This window comes from Symphalangus syndactylus, chromosome 1, assembly GCF_028878055.3.
Source record: "Symphalangus syndactylus isolate Jambi chromosome 1, NHGRI_mSymSyn1-v2.1_pri, whole genome shotgun sequence".
NCBI classification, from domain to species: domain Eukaryota; kingdom Metazoa; phylum Chordata; class Mammalia; order Primates; family Hylobatidae; genus Symphalangus; species Symphalangus syndactylus.
In genome coordinates this window covers 73,122,897-73,140,973 of record NC_072423.2, presented here as the reverse complement: position 1 = coordinate 73,140,973, position 18,077 = coordinate 73,122,897, and the positions used below count along the sequence as shown (strand labels likewise).

Genomic DNA, 18,077 nt, shown 5'->3' with positions numbered 1-18,077 from the left:
GCGTGAGCCACTGTACCCGGCCCCCCCTTTTTTTAATCTCCCTTTTCTCTTTTCTTTCTGTGTTATCAAATGCTAACTCCCCAAGGTGTCACCAAAACAATCTGTTGATAAGCACACAAAGCCCTGTAGATTCTGACTCTAAGGAAGAAGAGGCAGAGGGAGGAGGACAAAGCTGGTATCTTTGTTGAGATGCTGAAGTCTGATTCCAGGTGGGTTTTTCCATTGAATGGGGCCTATATTAGGCTTGGGTGAGGACCATGTTTTAATAGGTGAGGATTGTGGGATGACACAGCAAACCGGTGAATTTGAGGCAGGGTTAAAAGAGACTTGAGAGGGTTTGATGTTTTGTATTGAAAAGCTGATAGGTCTTTGCAGAAGATGCTGAAAAGATAAAGTTATCTACAGCTCTCTGGCAAGAGTTTTCTGGAATAGTAAACTCATGTTGACGAGGACAAATAGGCCAGTGAAGTCGCGTTAATGTAGACAGTGAGCTGTGTGGTGTAGACAGTCCCGGTTCTCAATCTGGTACAAGAAAGCCCTGGTCCAGAGGCGGATGAGGCAGCGTGGCCAAGCAGAGCAGGTCTGCCTGGGCTCAACAGGGCTCTGTCGCTTATGGTTTGTGAGAATTGGGGATAGTTGCCTCACCTCAGTGCCTAGAAGATAGCAAGTTCTTGCTGTTAATCTTATCAGAATCTATTCTCAGCCTTCAAAGGACTTCAGCATTCATGGAGAAATCAGATGTTCCGCAGGCGGGGCCTGAGAGACCCGGGCTCACCTCCCGGCATATCCTTGGGCAATCAGGTTGCCGCACATCCAGCCCTACGGCTCCCCGCCTGCAGTCTCTTCCGTGTGCTTCACAGGGCTGTCATGGAGAGCGCATGGAAAATCACACATGCTCAATTCTGGAGCCTTCTGCTATGAACGGCATCCCTAAGGGGCCTCCCCTTCACTCCCTCCATCTCTCTCACCTCCCCTTCCCCACCCCGTCTCCATTCCTCTGCCAGTTGCTCCCCTCCCACGCCTCTTCCTTTTCTCCCGTGCCTGCCTGTGCCTCTGTTTACCCTTTCTGTGTATGTTTGGTTTCTTTTCAGGGTAAAACCCTTATTCTAGGCCTATGTTTGTCTAGTTTCAGCTGAAGACACCACATACGTTTACCATAGCTTGGGTTTGGCAACAGAGTCCTAGGGTCAGACCCAGGCTAGCTAGCTGTGCAGATGGAGGTAAGGTACCTAAGGCTGCGCCATCTGTTTCCACATCTTAACAATGACACAGTGCCTGCTGCGTATAGAGGTGTATTCACGTTGGCCGGCACAGGCAGATGAAGGAATTCTTGACTCACCTCCCAAGGTCTCCCAAGTAGACCACGGGCACTACTTTGTCGGTGGCTTTGGGGTCTGTTGGACTAGTGGGCCAGGCTGTCTGCGTCCCAGTCGTGGCTCCACCCCTCAGGGCCAGGTTAGTGAGGCGCTGAGGAGCCCACTTGGCACAAAACTTAAGGGGCCACCAAAAAGCTCTGTAATCAAGCTGGATAATATCTTAATGCAGTCCTTCTAAGGACCTTATTGGCAAACTACAGCTCACAGGCTGGCCTCCTGTTTTATAAGTCATGTTTTATTTCAGAGCTGAGATTCGGGAAGCTCATTTATTCGGCAGATACCCGGTATTAATGAGGCTGAAGTCTGCATCTGCTGGGGAGACCCATTCTGCCTCCGTGGCCCCTCTGCCCAAGAAGCGTTTGCCATAGGCACTTGATCATCCTCTACCCACTCCCAGAAGCACAGCAACATGGAGAAGGCTGGCAGTGGGGGCTGGGAGTGAAGGGAGAGGACAAGGCTGAGGAGTGTGGCTCTTCTGCCCTGGTAGCCCTGTGTCTCCCGGGTTCTTACCTGTCCTATCTCTTTCTCCTTGCTTTTTGTCCTGTATTTCCAATTCATTTAATAAGCAGTGTGTTTCAAACACTGTAACCTGTGAGCCTCTCTGTTCCTTGGTGTCTGTGACAGCTTGCCTGGCAGTGAACTTGGAGGCTCCCACTGCTTCAAGGAACTTTCCATAGGAGAGGCGTTTTGGCCTCCTCCCTAGTGTTCAATTGATCCAGGACTTTTCTTATTTTGGGTGAGTCTAGATAAACAGGCCAAATACAGCACCATCAGGAAAAGACAAAGAATGCAGTGACTAGGCCAGGTGCGGTGGCTCACGCCTGTAATCCCAGCACTTTGGGAGGCTGAGGCGGGCGGATCAGGAGGTCAAGAGATTGAGACTATGCTGGCCAACGCGGTGAAACCCTGTCTCTACTAAAAATACAGAAAATGAGCTAGGTGTGGTGGCAGGCACCTGTAGTCCCAGCTACTCGGGAGGCTAAGGCAGGAGAATGGCATGAACCCGGGAGGCAGAGCTTGCAGTGAGCCGAGATCGTGCCACTGCACTCCAGCCTGGGTGACAGAGCAAGACTCCCATCTCAAAAAAAAAAGAAAAAAAAAAAGAACTAATTCTCAGTTGCTGCAGACACCAGAGTGGGAAAATCAAGAAGTACCTCCATGGAGTGGCCCCCAGACACAGGAGCCCCTGCAGGGCTCCTCAATATTCTAGATTAAAAAAGACTTTAGGGTTGGGCACGGTGGCTCACACCTGTAATCCCAGTATTTTGGGAGGCCAAGGCGGGTGGATCACCTGAGGTCAGGAGTTCGAGTCCAGCCTGGCCAACGTGGTGAAACCCCACCTCTACTAAAAATACAAAAAATTAGCTGGGTATGGTGGTGGGCCCTGTAATCCCAGCTACTTGGGAGGCTGAGGCAGGAGAATTGCTTGAGCCTGGTAGGCAGAGGCTGCAGTGAGCAGAGATCACGCCATTGCACTCCAGCCTGGGTGACAGAGTGAGACTCTGTCTCAAAAAAGAGACTTTAGCAAGATTCAATGAGATTGCTCAGATTGCATGCGGTTGAGATAAACAGGCTCCCCCGCCACTCCCACCACACATATCCTCTCCTTAGCTAATAGGGCTTGTAAAGACTCTCCCTGAGCCTAATCACAGTATCAGCAAAGTCAGGCCCCCATAACCTACAATTCTACATCAGCTGCTGAGCCACTTTTTTTTTTTTTTTTTCTTGAGACAGGTGTCCCTCTGCTGCCCAGGTTGGCGCTCAGTAGTGTGATCCTGGCTCACTGCAACCTCCACTTCCCAGGTTCAAGTGATCCTCCCACCTCAGCCTCCCAAGTAACTGGGCCAGGCATGCACCACCACGCCCAGCTAAGTTTTGTAATTTTGGTAGGGACGGGGCCTCACTATGTTGCTCAGGCTGGTTTCAAGCTCCTGACCTCAAGCCATCCTCCTGCCTCGGCCTCCCAAAGTGCTGAGATTACAAGTGTGAGCCACTGCACCTGGCTGTGAGCCGCAATTTTCACAGAAAACCAACCAGGGCTCCAAAAGATCCAGCAACTTAAAACAATGCAACATTCCAAAGTGCAAGGTGAAGTTATCTTCTCCCCAGTGCTTTCGGAACCAAGGAAATATTCAGCTGATGCATGTTCCTGCCCTCGAAGGCATAGTGGCCCCTCCCCTTCCCACTGACAAGGGGCATGTCTTCTTCCCTCCAGCAAAACTATAGGCTTGAAGGCCAGCCTGGCTGTTGTCTTGAGAGAAAAGTTTCCAGATTCCCCAGCCCTGTCTTAGCCAGCAACCAGCAAGGAAGGCTGTGCTGCTCAGAGCAAATCCCTGGGCTTGGCCAGCCTCCAGGTGGGGCTGGGTGTCGTTACTGGGCTGAGGGCAGCCTGGGGAGGCGGGGGGCGCTCGGGTCACTTGGGCTCCCGTGCCTTGGTTTCTTCATCCATAGGGAAGAGAGGATATTAGATAAAATATGTGTGAAGGCTAAATTGGCCAATATGAGCACCTTCCCACCTGGGCACCTGCTAAGTGCTTCATATACATGAGCCATCATGGTATGGGGTGGGGGGGCCACTCTTTGCCATAGGGGAGAGAATGGGAGAGACATCGCGAAAAAGGCAAACAGAAGTAGGACTCCTAGTTCTTCTTCTCTCAGGGATGCTCTGAAAGCGAAGGGAGGAGCGATCGCTGTCCAGCCACCAGCCATCCCTGCGCTCTGGGGAGCAGTTCCAGAAAAGCACACACAGGAAAGCATTCACAGTGATTCCGGAGTGGTGTGACCGTGGGGGCTGCTCCAGACAGGAATCCAGGGCAGTTGTGCCCTGGAGGCCCTGGCGGAGAGTGCAGAATGGGCTGCCAGGGCCTGGAGCTGCGCAGAGATCCCCACAAGGCTCCAGAGGAGAAGGCACCTAGGAGTCCGGCAGGCGAAGAGAGGCTCAGGCCCGTGGTGGCAGGGATTTTGGGGGTGGGGGTGTCTCAGAAGAGGCAGGGACAGCACCTGGGGGCAGCACCCTCCAAGGACCCCCTGAGGTAGGGGCCCCCATCCACACCTCAGAACTGCATTCTTGAACCCAGTTAGTTCAACTTTGCTCTAGCCAAGTCCCCAAAATGCCCATAGACACCCCAATGCCACCAGATCTGAAAAAAGTTTTAGAAAGGGCAAGTTAGCGTGGAAAGACAGGATGCTCTGGACAAACTGCAGTTCAATTATCTTAATTTTGCCAACTTGGTAGAAACAGATGACCTTCTGACAATATTACCGGGGTCTCTCCCAGGCCTTACAAGAGACTCAAGTGAGTGGGGAGCCTAAAGATTCCTTGGCCTCCCCGTAAGTCCTTGCCTACTGGAAAGAGCTGAACTCTAAAAGGAAACTGGGGATATGAAGAATTTTCCTCCCAATTATATCTCTGCCCAATTCTATTTGCCGAACCTAAGGTCTGATCTCCATTTACAGGAAGGCTTAACCACTTGCTTTGAAAGATAAAGTAGATTAGGTAGTAAAGAGCTACATATTAATGAATTAAAGCTTGCTTACAAAAACCTCGTCATCAAAAATGGGATTTGAGGCAGGTTCATAAAATACAATTTATCCTTAAATGTTCCCTTGGAAATGATTGTGCAGGATGTGAACGTTAATCTCTGAGACCTTGGACTTTAAATTCTAATCTAATTGTTGCCTATTTGCTTAGGCTTCCTGGCCTTTCATTGCCAAGCAGTTTATTGTTATAGGCTTTCTGCTTTATAGGGTAGTTTTTAAATTTTTAACTACGCTGGGGTAGCACATAGAGAATATCTCATAATGGCTGCAAACACAATCTTTGGCAAAATAAAGCCACTGCAGGTTAATTAAGAAATTTAGAAGATTCTTTCACAGACAACTCTGTGCCCTGAGAGGAAAGGTTATAATTAAGATAGATTCAGTGTCATTAGAATCATTTAAAATGCCAACGCTTCAAAAAATGAAGACAATAAAGTCAGCGGGAGAACACATACTATGCATTCAAAGGGTTTATTGGATGAACTGAACTTGCTAGGAACAAGGAAAAAGGAACTTTTGTTCTTCCCACCACTGTCTTCACACCTGCACCCCCTGATCTCCATTCCTAAGGCCTGGAAGATGTACTTAAGCTTTCCCTGTGACTTTCAGGGATTAGAGCAATCTCCTTCTCGGACGTTAAAAAGTCCAGACCCATTAACTCATCATTTACATTAGGTGTATCTCCTAATGACGAGTTAATGGGTGCAGCACACCAACATGGCACATGTATACATATGTAACAAACCTGCACGTTGTGCACATGTACCCTAGAACTTAAAGTATAATTTAAAAAAAAAAAGTCCTGACCCTTTGACTCAAAATGCAAACATCTCATTCGATCGAAAGCTTCCATGGCACAGGCCTGAGCTGGGTTTGGCAGCTCTAAGTTCATTTCTGGCTTCTCCAGGGCAGGGTGAAGGGTGGGACAGATAGGGAAAAGGGGCTTCTTGCGTGATGTTGTGGCCATCTGGTGTTGTGGCAGTGGTGTCATGATGATGGTCTGGAGGGCTGCTCTTATGGATTCTTCAGGCACGCACACAGCTGGGGACATTAGATGCGGCCCCTCCCTGGAGGGAGCAAAACAGCCTCTGGCTGACTTCCTAGGGCTGGCCCTCAGGCCCTGCTTCCACGCCACAGAGCCCCTGTCTGTTGGGGTCCCCTCTCTGGAAGAAGATCTTCTTGGGCAGAGGCATCTTTGAAATCGGCTCCACCTTGGCTCACAATTTCCCCTCCCCTCCAGCAGTTCAGGTGCCACCCCCTGCAGCACCACCTCTCTGTTGCTGGGGACAGCGTCCGCCATCTCTTGCCTTCAGACTTCTCCAGGTGAGAACCAGGGGGTGGTCCCGGCGTGGGGGGCACCCAACCCGGGGGCTCACCTGCAGCTCCCACAAAGCCCTTCATCCTGCCTTGTTCTTCTGCCCCAGGGCCTGGGGACCTCCCTCCTCAGCAAACATCCCAGCAGCAGAACACATCCTTGGGCAGTGGGAGCCGGGACTGCAGTCTATTCTCTTACACTGACCGCTGTTTTCAAAGAAATTATCTTTTCCTCCTACCATTCTTATTTATTTATTTATTTATTTATTTATTTATTGAGACAGAGTCTCGCTCTGTCACCCAGGCTGGAGTGCAGTGGCGCAATCTGGGCTCACTGCAACCTCCGCCTCCCGGGTTCAAGTGATTCCCCTGCCTCAGCCTCCGGAGTAGCTGGGATTATAAACGTGTGCCAACACACCTGGCTAATTTTTGTATTTTTAGTAAAGACGGGGTTTAACCATGTTGGCGAGGATGGTCTCGAACTCGTGACCTCAGGTGATCCTCCTACCTCAGCCTCCCAAAGTGCTAGGATTACAGGCGTGAGCCACTGTGCCTGGCCCATTCTCATCTCTTTTAGATTAAAAGTGGATGAAAAGTGAGTGACATGCAGGGGCTGCAGAATTGGCTTTGAGCCCACCCTCAGCAAGTTCTGCCTGGATGGCCTCACACCACTTTCTAGAACACAGAGGCCATGGTGACGTATTGTTCTCAGCTTCAGGGCCTCAATTGAAATTCTTAGACAACATAGAAAGCCCATTATTTATGAAATTATACTTTATTATGATCTGAGGGAAATTCTTCATAGTGCAAATTCACAGAATGCACATTCTTTACATCCTGGTATCATTGACTGATACAGGAAGTCAGGGCTGGCTGGAGTGCGAATCACCATGGCCATGTACAGTGTTGGACATCCACTGTGCAAAGGCTTTTCATGAACATCTGATCCTCCATAGACATTCAGTTTACAATCCAGAGTCACAGACATTATCTTCCAGGTGAAGAAACAGACATAGGGACATCATGTGACTTGCCCAAGGTTAACCAGCTGCTAAGTAGTAGAGCTGAGGTCAGATCTCAGAGCTATTCTGTCTCAAAGCTTGTTTTATCCTATGCTCTCTGGCTTGATAATTATTATGAAAATATCCCTTATGCTAGTGCTTGAGGCTGCTGTCAACTCTGTCTCTTGCTTCTTTCTCCAAAGCCCTGAGCAAATCAATCAACTCAGTAAATGTGTTCATGATGGCTTAGATTGGCCTAACGTTAAACACAGCTCCTAAACTTGGGGACAGCATTCAAAGCCCTTAGAGCTTCATTGGGGAAGCAGCCTAACATCTGGGAGACAGTGAGAGAGCAGGGGAGGCTGTGGAACAGCAAGGACAAGTGTGCAGTGGAGGCTGTAAGTGGCAAGAGGGAAGTCACTGGGACTGAGGGCCTTGGGGGTTGAGGAGGAGGAAGGCTTTGAGGTAATCATGGAAGCACAGATAGGAGGGCGTGGAGGAGCACAAGGAGGTGAGGACAGTGTCTCCCAGCTCAGGTGCAGGTGATTAGCAGGGACATAAGCAGGGCGTGAGGATGGCCATGGCTAACTTTCCTGGAGCTTCCGTAACAAAGCACCATCAACTGGGTGCTTAAACAGCAGAAGCTGATTATCTCAGAGTCTGAGGCTAGAAGTCCAAGGTCAAGGCATCAGTAGGGCCATGCTCCTGCTGAAACCCATAGGTGCTTCTTCCTTGACTCTCCCAGCTTCTGGTGTTGCCAGCAACCTTTGGCATTCCAACCTCTGCCTGCCTTACCTTGTGGCCCTCCCACCCCGTGTGTCTGGGTCTTTTCTCCTGTCATAGGAGCACCAGTTGTTTGGGATTAAAGGACCGCATACTTCAGTATGACCTCACCTAACCTTAACTAACCACATCTGCAACAGCCCTTTTTCCAAATTACGTCGCATTCTAAGGTATGGAGGCTAGGACTTTATATCTTTTTGAGGGGGACACACTCAACTCTTGACCTGGAAAACCTTTGCTGGCTCCTCATAGCTTAGTGTTCAAGTCTAAGGACCAAGGGGCACTCAAGGTTGCTCAGTCTGTCCTCAGCCCCCTCTCCCTTCTTCCCATTGGTCAATCTACTCACTTTACATCAAGCTTCCTGGCCTCCCAGGCCAGAAACACACTGTGGTCTTGGTGGGCACTGCCTCCTGTCCCCACACTCCCCACTTTTTCTGCTGAGCGGCTCTTCATAGATCATTCCCAATATCACCTCCTTCGCTGTGCCTTGCTTCAGCCTTCACCTGGAGGAATAAGGAATTCCTCTGCGGCATTTTCCTTACAGTCTTGTCACAGCATTTACTGTGTGATGCAGTTACCTAGCTGTGATCCCATTTTAACTCAGCCAATCACCCCCTTTGGGTTTGGGACTCACTGAGTGATAGGGTTGTTAGGATTGGTGGCCGTGTTCCCCCAGCCCCCCAGAACCACTGAACTCCTAATCTGGTTGAAGTAAAAATGTTGCATTTGATGACTGGCCAAACAATCTGATATCTGAAAGAAGATATCATCTTCCCACATGGTAGGGGGCGCGTGCTTCCAGAGTGCAGGCCAGGTGTCCGCAGGTGACGTCTGCCAGGCAAGGCACCCTGGAGGAGAAGTGATGGGGCTCACGGGCTCTGTCTGCTTTTGGACAGCTGTAGGGTTGTGAGGAAGAGGGAAGCAGAAGGAAATGAAGGAGGAGAAGGCAACTCCAGGCAGCTACCACTGAAAAGGAAGAGGAGCTCTTTTGCCCAAAACCTTAGGAGAAGGATCCAAGGTGGGGGACAGGGTTTGGTGGGGGAGCAGGTTCTAAGTGTGCCACATGGAATGCAGAGTAAGAAATTGCACCTGGAGATAACATTTCTTGGGGAGTGATAGATTATTACCAAAGACAGATGAAGTAGTAGAATCACTCTGTTTCCACTCAGGAAGCCATGCTTGGTTTCTCCTGCTGCACGGATCAGTAGTGCCATCTACTGGGGCTCGGAGTAAACTGTCGTGGTCCGGAACACGTGAAGACTGAATCCTCTTTCACGCCCAAACCCACAATTACTGCATTAGTATGTGTTCAGTATGACTTATTGCAGATTAGGATTAAACTTTATTGAGAAAAGACATTATGCATGGTTATAATGCTTTTTCATTTAAAACGATTGGGAGGGGTGAAGGGAGAAAACTGTGTTCTTTAGCTCCGAACAACATTTTATCATTCAGAAACAAGAATGATGTGCCTCCCAGGCCTGAGGTCAGCACAGGCACCACCCTGCCCTCGTGGGATGGGGTGTGGCAAGGTCAGAGCAGCTTGTGCACACTCCCATGTTGTAGAGAATCTCTTCACACAAGTATTCTAAGAGATTATAGGGAGAGAACTTTTAGTTTATGCAATTTCCCGGAACAGTCAAAAGTCCATGTTTTTCTTTTTATTTTGAGTTAATAGTAAATGTTATCTCTGCCATCCCAGTGGCAGGCTCATTTTTGTTCCTCCCACCTCTCCTTGACTATAGGTTCTCCCCATGGGGGTGGTCCTCAGTCCTTGTCCCTTGAATCCCACGACTTTACCTGCCACGGACATGCTGATGACACATGCATCTACATCTGCCCCCCCCACACCCCATCTCTCGGCTTACTTCCAAATCCACCTGCCTAAATGCCTATCATTCATCTCTGTCTAGATGGCCTGCAGACGCCTAAAACTCAACACATCCAAAGTCAGTTCAGTATCCCCCTTAAATCTGTCCCTCTTACTTTCTTTTTCTTGGCTGAAGGCATAACGCCCACCAGGTTCCCCAAGCTGGAAATCCTGGAGCCGTTCATTCTTGCCTCTTTTATCCCTTGAACCACAGCTGCTTCATCTGTAAGGCACAGTGCTGGGACTGTGCAGAGCGCAATCACTTACACAGATAATTCAGGAATCAAGAGTCCTTCAAACAGAAATGATACAATAAAAGCTAACACTTACATAGTGTGGTTTATGTGGCAGGCACTGCCTTAATAGTGATTTAACTACCATTCAAATGTGTTGGTTCATTTATTCAATCAAATTCTCACTGCAACTCTGAGCTAAGTATGATTATTATTTGTGTTTTATAGATAAGGAAACTGAGGCATAGACCTGTTAAGAAACTTGATTAAAAGTTCAGGCCGGGCGCAGTGGCTCACGCTTGTAATCCCAGCACTTTGGGAGGCCGAGGCGGGTGGATCACGAGGTCAAGAGATCGAGACCACGGTGAAACCCCGTCTCTACTAAAAATATACAAAAAAATTAGCCGGGCGTGGCGGCGGGCACCTGTACTCCCAGCTACTCGGAGAGGCTGAGGCAGGAGAATGGCGTGAACCCGGGAGGCAGAGCTTGCAGTGAGCCGAGATCGTGCCACTGCACTCCAGCCTGGGCGACAGAGCAAGACTCCGTCTCAAAAAAAAAAAAAAAAAAAAAATATAGATATAGACATAGACACAAATACAGATATACAGAAAGTAACAGAGACAATAACAAAAATAACTTCCTGATTATCTACTATATATTAGGTACTTATGGATATTATACTTAATGATAACAACTTTTCTAGACAGGCATTAGGGATCCCGTTTTACAGATTAAAACAACTGCAGCTTGCAGATGTTGGGTGCAACTGATAGTAAGTGGCACGGTGGAGATTTGAGCTTGGGCCATTCAAGGCCTGTTCTGGGTCCACTTTATTGCCTCTATTATGAGAATATCCCCAAATAATCCAGCCTGGGAAGCCAGAGTACCAGAGCTTCCTAGTGTTCTATCCTGGGATGCAAGCCATGAAACCATGGCTGATATCTGAAAGGAGGAGAAATAGGGGAGATTTAGACAGTGGTTCGTGCCTCGGTGTGAGTCAGCCAACAAACATCCCCCCTAGAAACAGTGTCAAGCTCTGAGGAATGCCTGCCTTCCCCCTCCGTGCGCAGCCCGGGACTCCTGCTCCCTCATGTGCCTCAGTCTCCTGATTTGGGTCTTCCTCTCACTCCCATGCCACACCCAACATGTTCATTCCAACCCAGCCTTGTAACGAAGCCCTCCAGCCGCCACTGCTACCTAAAGTCATCCCAGAGTTTACAGTTCTGATAGAACTGCAGCAAGCTTAGGACATCAGGAACTACCAGAGCAAGTTCTCCAAAACTGTCACCTTTTAAAGGGTAAAAGGTAACAAGTGCAGGTGATGACTGCTTTTTGCAAAGTTCAAAGAACTTGGAGGAAGCAGTATGAAAGCAAGAGCTGGAGGTTTTTTGAGAAGATGGTTAAAGGAGTCAATAGCACCGCAAAGTCCTGCTGGGGCCTCCTTCCCCCACCAGCCCACGCCTCCAGAAATCAGAGCCACACTACGCCCCTGGCTGCAGTCTTGATAAAGTTTGCCTTGTTATCTTGAAAGAGAAAGACTTTGGGTTAGTGTGCTTTGCTTTGCTAAGGCTTTTATCAAAAGATAAGGCAAGCCGACTTGTGTGGAGGTTGTAGGGATCACCATTGCTAATACTGATAAGTTCAGGACAGGCCAACTGCTTGCCCTGACTGCCTCCTTTAGCTAGAATCAGGGAGCAGGCATATGAACAGATTTGAGGACATGTCCACTGAAGACATTCCTCTTCCTCCTTCTCTCTCCCTCTGCTCAGAAATGAGCAGCCTCTACAATAACAGTCTCAGAAGACGGAGAAATTTTCCCAGGTTGGGCCCAGAATTGGCTCTGTGAAGCAAACTAGGAATCCCCAGGTCTATTTCTTTGCCCCTTTAGAACACTTGGGAAGCTCCTGAAAGACCACCATGTTAGTGCCCTTGAGCCATCTACCACCCTTCTGCCATTCACTTTACCTTGTTCTGTTACCTGTCTTCATGATATGCTCCTGTGCAAAGTATCTATTTAGTATTCAGATGTGAGGTAATTTAATTAAGTCCTAGGAAGTAATGGAGATGGGGTTCTTCAATGGCTTCTTTTCTGGCACAAGACTAAATGCCCCAAACACTCAGGGAAGCACAGTAGTTAAAGTGTTGTCTCTCTTGCTTACAGTTTAATCGTTTCTTTTCTTCCTTGCCTAACATTAAATAGTACTTTGATTAAAGGTCGCTCTTACCCCTTAATAAATAGAAATGCTTACATTTCCCAAGTATGTTTATGTTTCATTTCACATCACCAAGTAATCAAGTCCTTGTTTCATGTGACACCCCCTAACTTTCTAACTAAATGACTGACATTTTATCCAAAACTTAGCCTTGGGAATGGGGAGAAGAAACAACGTATGCATCAATGTGTTGGTTCTTTTTGCTTGACACACAATCACTAAAAAGTCACTGATACATAATTCAAACTTCCTATTTGTCGGTCCTGGAAACCATAAAGTCTACACTCCAGCAGATAGCTCAATTGCATTCTTGTATTTAATGTTATGGCGGTGTCTTAATCTGTTTCTGTTTCTTATAACAGAAAACCTGAAACTGGGTAATTTATAAGGAAGATGAATTCATGTCTTACAGTTATGGAGGCTGAGAAGTCCAAGGTCAAGGGCCCACATCTGGTGGAGACTGTCTGCAGAGTCCCAAGGTGGGGTAGGGCAGTCACCGCTTAAAACCCCACCTCTCTGCTGGGGGTGGTGGCTCACGCCTGTAATCCCAGCACTTTTGAGAGGTTAAAGCAGGCAGATCACAAGGTCAGGAGAACGAGACCATCCTGGCCAACATGGTGAAACCCCGTCTCTACTAAAAACAGAAAAATTAGCTGGGCGTGGTGGCACGTGCCTATAGTCCCAGCTACTCGGGAGGCTGAGGCAGGAGAATCGCTTGAACCAGGGAGGCGGATGTTGCAGTGAGCTGAGATTGCGCCACTGAACTCCAGCCTGGCAACAGAGCTCCATCAAAAAAAAAAAAAAAAAAAACACCTCTCAATAATGGGACTTTGGGAGCCCGGATGTGGTGGTTCATGCCTGTAATCCCAACACTTTGGGAGGCTGAGGAGACTGGATCACCTGAGGTCAGGAGTTCGAGACCAGCCTGGCCAAAATAGTGAAACCCCATCTCTACTAAAAATACAAAAATTAACTAGGCGCAGTGGTAGGCACCTGTAATTCCAGCTACTTGAGAGGCTGAGGCAGGATTGGAGTTTGCAGTGTGCTGAGATTGCACCTTTGCACTACAGCCTGGGCGACGAGAGCAAAACTCCATCTCGAAAATAATAATAATAATAACAGAACTTTGGGGATTAAATTTCAACATGAGTTTTTTTTTTTTTTTTTTTTTTTTTGAGACGGAGTTTCGCTCTTATTGCCCAGGCTGGAGTGCAATGGCGCGATCTCAGCTCACGGCAACCTCCGCCTCCCGGGTTCAAGCAATTCTCCTGCCTCAGCCTCCAGAGTAGCTGGAATTACAGGCATGCACCACCAGGCCCGGCTAATTTTGTATTTTTAGTAGAGACGGGGTTTCTCCATGTTGAGGCTGGTCTTGAACTCCTGACCTCAGGTGATCCGCCCGCCTTGGCCTCCCAAAGTGCTGGGATTACAGGCGTGAGCCACCGCGCCCGGCCACAACATGAGTTTTACATGGGACAAATAATCACACCATAGGTGGGGGAAAACAGCAAGCAACAGTTAAACATTTCAATTAAACCTTCATGATTCCCCGTTGGGCTGGTTATTCTCCACCTGCCCCTAGCTCCCTTCTCTGTCCTCCTCTGCCTGCTCCCTGCCCGAGGAGGATCCCTATGAATGCCTCACCCTGGCTCCCTGTCTGGCTTGCATCTGGTGGATTCAGCCTGCAGAAACACCAGCAAGAGACAGAGGAGCGAGGAGGAGAGAGTGGTGAGGGTATGTCTTCCTGGCTCCCTCCTGCTTTGGCACCCTGTCGTTAGCTCTGTTCTCCCATGACCAGACCACCTTTATAGAGATGAGTATGGTTTCACCAGATGGAATTATTAGTAGGGGCTTTTCAAGCAAAGAAAAAATAGGCTAGAAAGGAAAAATATATTTGGAACAAACCAGAAGCCCCGTTGGGCTAGAAGGCATCATGGGCACAGAGGGACTCTGGGAACTGACACCAAAGGTGGGTCAGGCCTCGTTGCAGAGGGTCAGAGCTAGGCAGGAGAGTTTCAACTTGCCTGGAAGGCTGAGGTTGGGGGTTATTCTGTGAGATGCACCCGGCAATAGTTTACAGGAGAGATTGAAAGAAATACCAGACACAGGATGTCAAAGAAGTTAATGTGGCCAGGCACAGTGGCTCATGCCTGTAATCCCAGCACTTTGGGAGGCCGAGGCGGGCGGATCACCTGAGGTCAGGAGTTCGAGACTAGTCTGGCCAACATGGTGAAACCCTGTCTCTACTAAAAATACAAAAATTAGCCAGGTGTGGTGGTGGGCACATGTAATTCCAGCTACTTGGGAGGCTGAGGCAGGAGAATTGCTTGAACCCAGGAGGCGGAGGTGCAGTGAACTGAGATCGTGCCATTGCACTCCAGCCTGGGTGACAAGAGTGAAACTCCGTCTCAAAAAAAAAAAAAAGAAAGAAAGAAAAGTTACTGTCTTGAGCAGAAAGACTGAAGAGTGGGTGTTGAGAGGAGATGGAACGGGGTTAGAGGAAAACCTTTGGACAAGTCCTATATTTAGGGATGGGGTAATGTCATAGAGCTATGGCAGAGACTGCTATTTGCCTACCTGGCAATTATTCATCTTGAAATTATTGCTTAGGTAAGGAACTTTGATTTTATTTGGTGTGAATAAATCCCCCACCTAACAAATTACATTGCCCAGCTTCCCTTGATGCCAGGCCGGGGCACGTTCTGGCCAAAGAGATGTAAGTAAAAACGTGGAACTTGGAAGTAAATTAACTTAACAGAAGTTGAATCTGGAAGTCACACCTTTTTCGTTATTTTCCTGCTTGTTACCCCGAATGCAGACTTGGTTGAAGCTCCAGCAGTCATACTGGGCCCTGAGGTGATAATCAGGTGAAGCCTCAAAGCGAGAACGATGGAGCAGAAAGAAGGAAACACCCTGGGTTCCCGAAGATTTTCTGAAAGTCCTTATCAGTCCTGGACTAGCTACCTCTGGAGCTCTTCTGTGTGAGAAAACAAACACTTGTGTGTTTAAGCCATGATTTATTGAGTTTTCTTTTAAATGCAGTTGAATTTTATATGAACTGATATAAAACTGAACAGAGTCAATGGCAAAGAAAAGAGAGGCTAGAAGGTGAGCTTGTCGACTGCAAATAGGGCCAGGGAATTAGAGCATGCTGAGGTTAAAAGACACACAATAAGGAGGAAGGTATTTTTGACACATGTGACTGAATGGCTATCAAGGTGATGTCCTCAAATCCAGCTTCCTTTTAAAATCCTTTGTTCCTTTACGATCAAATTGAAATGCATGGGTCCCCACCCCATCTGCCTCACCTACTGTGGGAAGTTGGTGCCTGCTGCCATCTCCAGAGTGTCTCCTGGAGGAAACCACGGTCCGGTCCCTGCTCACTTCTTGTTCAGAATCCCTGTCCTGAGGACCTCTCAGGGGTCAGGCAGCAACTTGCTGCTTTCCTCTTCTTCACCTCATCACCCTGGACACCACCTCCTGCCTCATCCCACAGAGCTTCTCTAACACAAGGCGATTTCAGCCAAGTGAGGTTTTGAAGTGCAACAGAACACACCTTGTTATACAATTTCTCCACCTTCAACTACAAAGAAATCACGTGTGTGTGTGTGTGTGTGTGTGTGTAGTAGAGACGGGGTTTCACCATGCTGGCCAGGCTGGTCTCAGACTCCTGACCTCCAGTGATCTGTCTGCTTCAGCCTCCCAAAGTGCTGGGATCACAGGCGTGAGGCACCACGCCTGGACAAGAAATCACATTCTATGCCAGTTCCCTCATGGTCCTACCTCCCGCCGTTTTGCTTGAACCCCTCTCTCCCTGCCAAGACCCTGCCCTCTCTTCTCTCCATTCTCCCGTCCAGTCCAGGCATCTCACAACCTCATCTTCCCAGCTTCTCTATTAGGGAAAAATTTAAGGGTTGCATCATTGCTTTAAAAAATATTCTTGTGAGCAGAGAAATTTGGTTTTCTTTGTTGTAACCCAGCCTATGGAGATTACCTGCGGGAGAACTCATCACAGCCAAAGAACTCATATGGTGTTTTTACAAAACAAAAGGAACCTGAATCCCAGATCTCCATCCTGGCAACATGAAATAACAGGCTAAAGCTTTGAAATGAAGGTTTCTTTTAACTCGGTCAGATCTCAGACTTGGGCAGTTTCACGCTCCCTCTAAGTGGAAGGAGTCAGTGGAATATTGCTGTTTTCATATGGCCAGAGCAGGGGCCCAGGACTCATGATTCCTATTTCTCTTCCTGATATACAGGACAAAGTGTTAATATCTCTTAGACAATAAACCCTTGCATATTAATAGGTAATTAATGTCCTCATAGAAAAGTAGCCATACAAGTTATTCAAAAAAGAAAACATATGGGCAATTAATTAATTAATTATTATTTTTATTTATTTTTGAGACAGAGTTTCTCTCTTGTTGCCCAGGCTGGAGTGCAATGGCATGATCTTGGCTCACTGCAACCTCCGCCTCCCGGGTTCAAGTGATTCTCCTGCCTCAGCCTCCCGCGTAGCTGGGATTACAGGCGTGCACCACCACGTCTGGCTAATTTTTTGTATTTTTAGTAGAAACAGGGTTTCACCATGATGGCCAGGCTGCTCTCGAACTCCTGACCTCAGGTGATCCACCTGCCTCTGCCTCCCAAAGTGCTGGGACTACAGGCATGAGCCACCGTGCCCAGCCTTATTATTATTATTTTGAGAGGGAGTTTCATTCTTGTTGTCCAGGCTGGAGTGCAATGGCAAGATCTCGGCTCACTGCAACCTCTGCCTCCTGGGTTCAAGCAATTCTCCTGCCTCAGCCTCCCCAGTACCTGGGATTACAGGCACATGTCACCCTGCCTATCTAATGTTTTGTATTTTTAGTAGAGATGGGATTTCACTATGTTGGCCAGGCTGGTCTCGCACACCTGACTTCAGGTGATCCACCTGCCTCGGACTCCAAAAATGCTGGGATTACAGGCGTGAGCCACCGCGCCTGGCTGAATTTATTACTAAACATCTCTTAGCATTATGCAATCAAAAAAGCAAATGTAATAACTATGTATACTTTTTATTATAATGTTAGCAAAGGCAGCACTTTATTATAATATTGACAATATGTCAGCATGGGTGAGAGTGGAGAGGAAGTAGCTATTCTCATACACTGGTAGTGCACATCCTTATTTTGGCTTGTCTCCATCTGCCTCCCAGGCCTTTGGGGGCTTGCAAAAGCTCCAGATACCACAAGAGTAGCTTTACTTCTTAGCACTGCAGATCATCTTGGCTTCCCTTCTGAAGGCCAGCCTCTGGCATGTGGATCTAGCTTCCCTAGCAGCTGCCCTCTACCTGCAAGGAAACGGAAGTTAGCACCCCATGGCCAATGGGAGACAACAGCTGGTAATTTCTCCCCCTCATTTTTTCCAACAGACTGTTCCAAGGCACAGTGGTTTCCTATGACATTTCCAGAAACACTCTCCTTGCAAAGCAACTGAGTTTTTGCAAGAAGCTATGACCAGCTGTGTAAAACATCTCTTTAATTCGCTATCTTTCCTTCTTATTTCCTTTTTTCCCTCTTTCTAGCTCTCTCAAGACAGCAAACCCCCAATAGCCTATTCACATGTAAACTATGTATCAGACTCAGTTTTCTAAGACACTAGAAAGATGGTAAAGTAGTATAACTTTTTTGGAGGACAGTTTGGCAAAACACATCAAATTGTAAAAGAATGTATGTACTTTTTATTGTGGTAAAATAAATAACAT

General features: G+C 48.0%; 1 pseudogene; it reads right to left on the bottom strand.

Annotated features, from left to right (window-relative positions):
- Positions 1-819: 819 nt before the first annotated feature.
- The window catches only part of LOC129488312 (mitochondrial nicotinamide adenine dinucleotide transporter SLC25A51-like), a 34,113-nt pseudogene continuing 16,855 nt past the window's right edge, over positions 820-18,077 (bottom strand).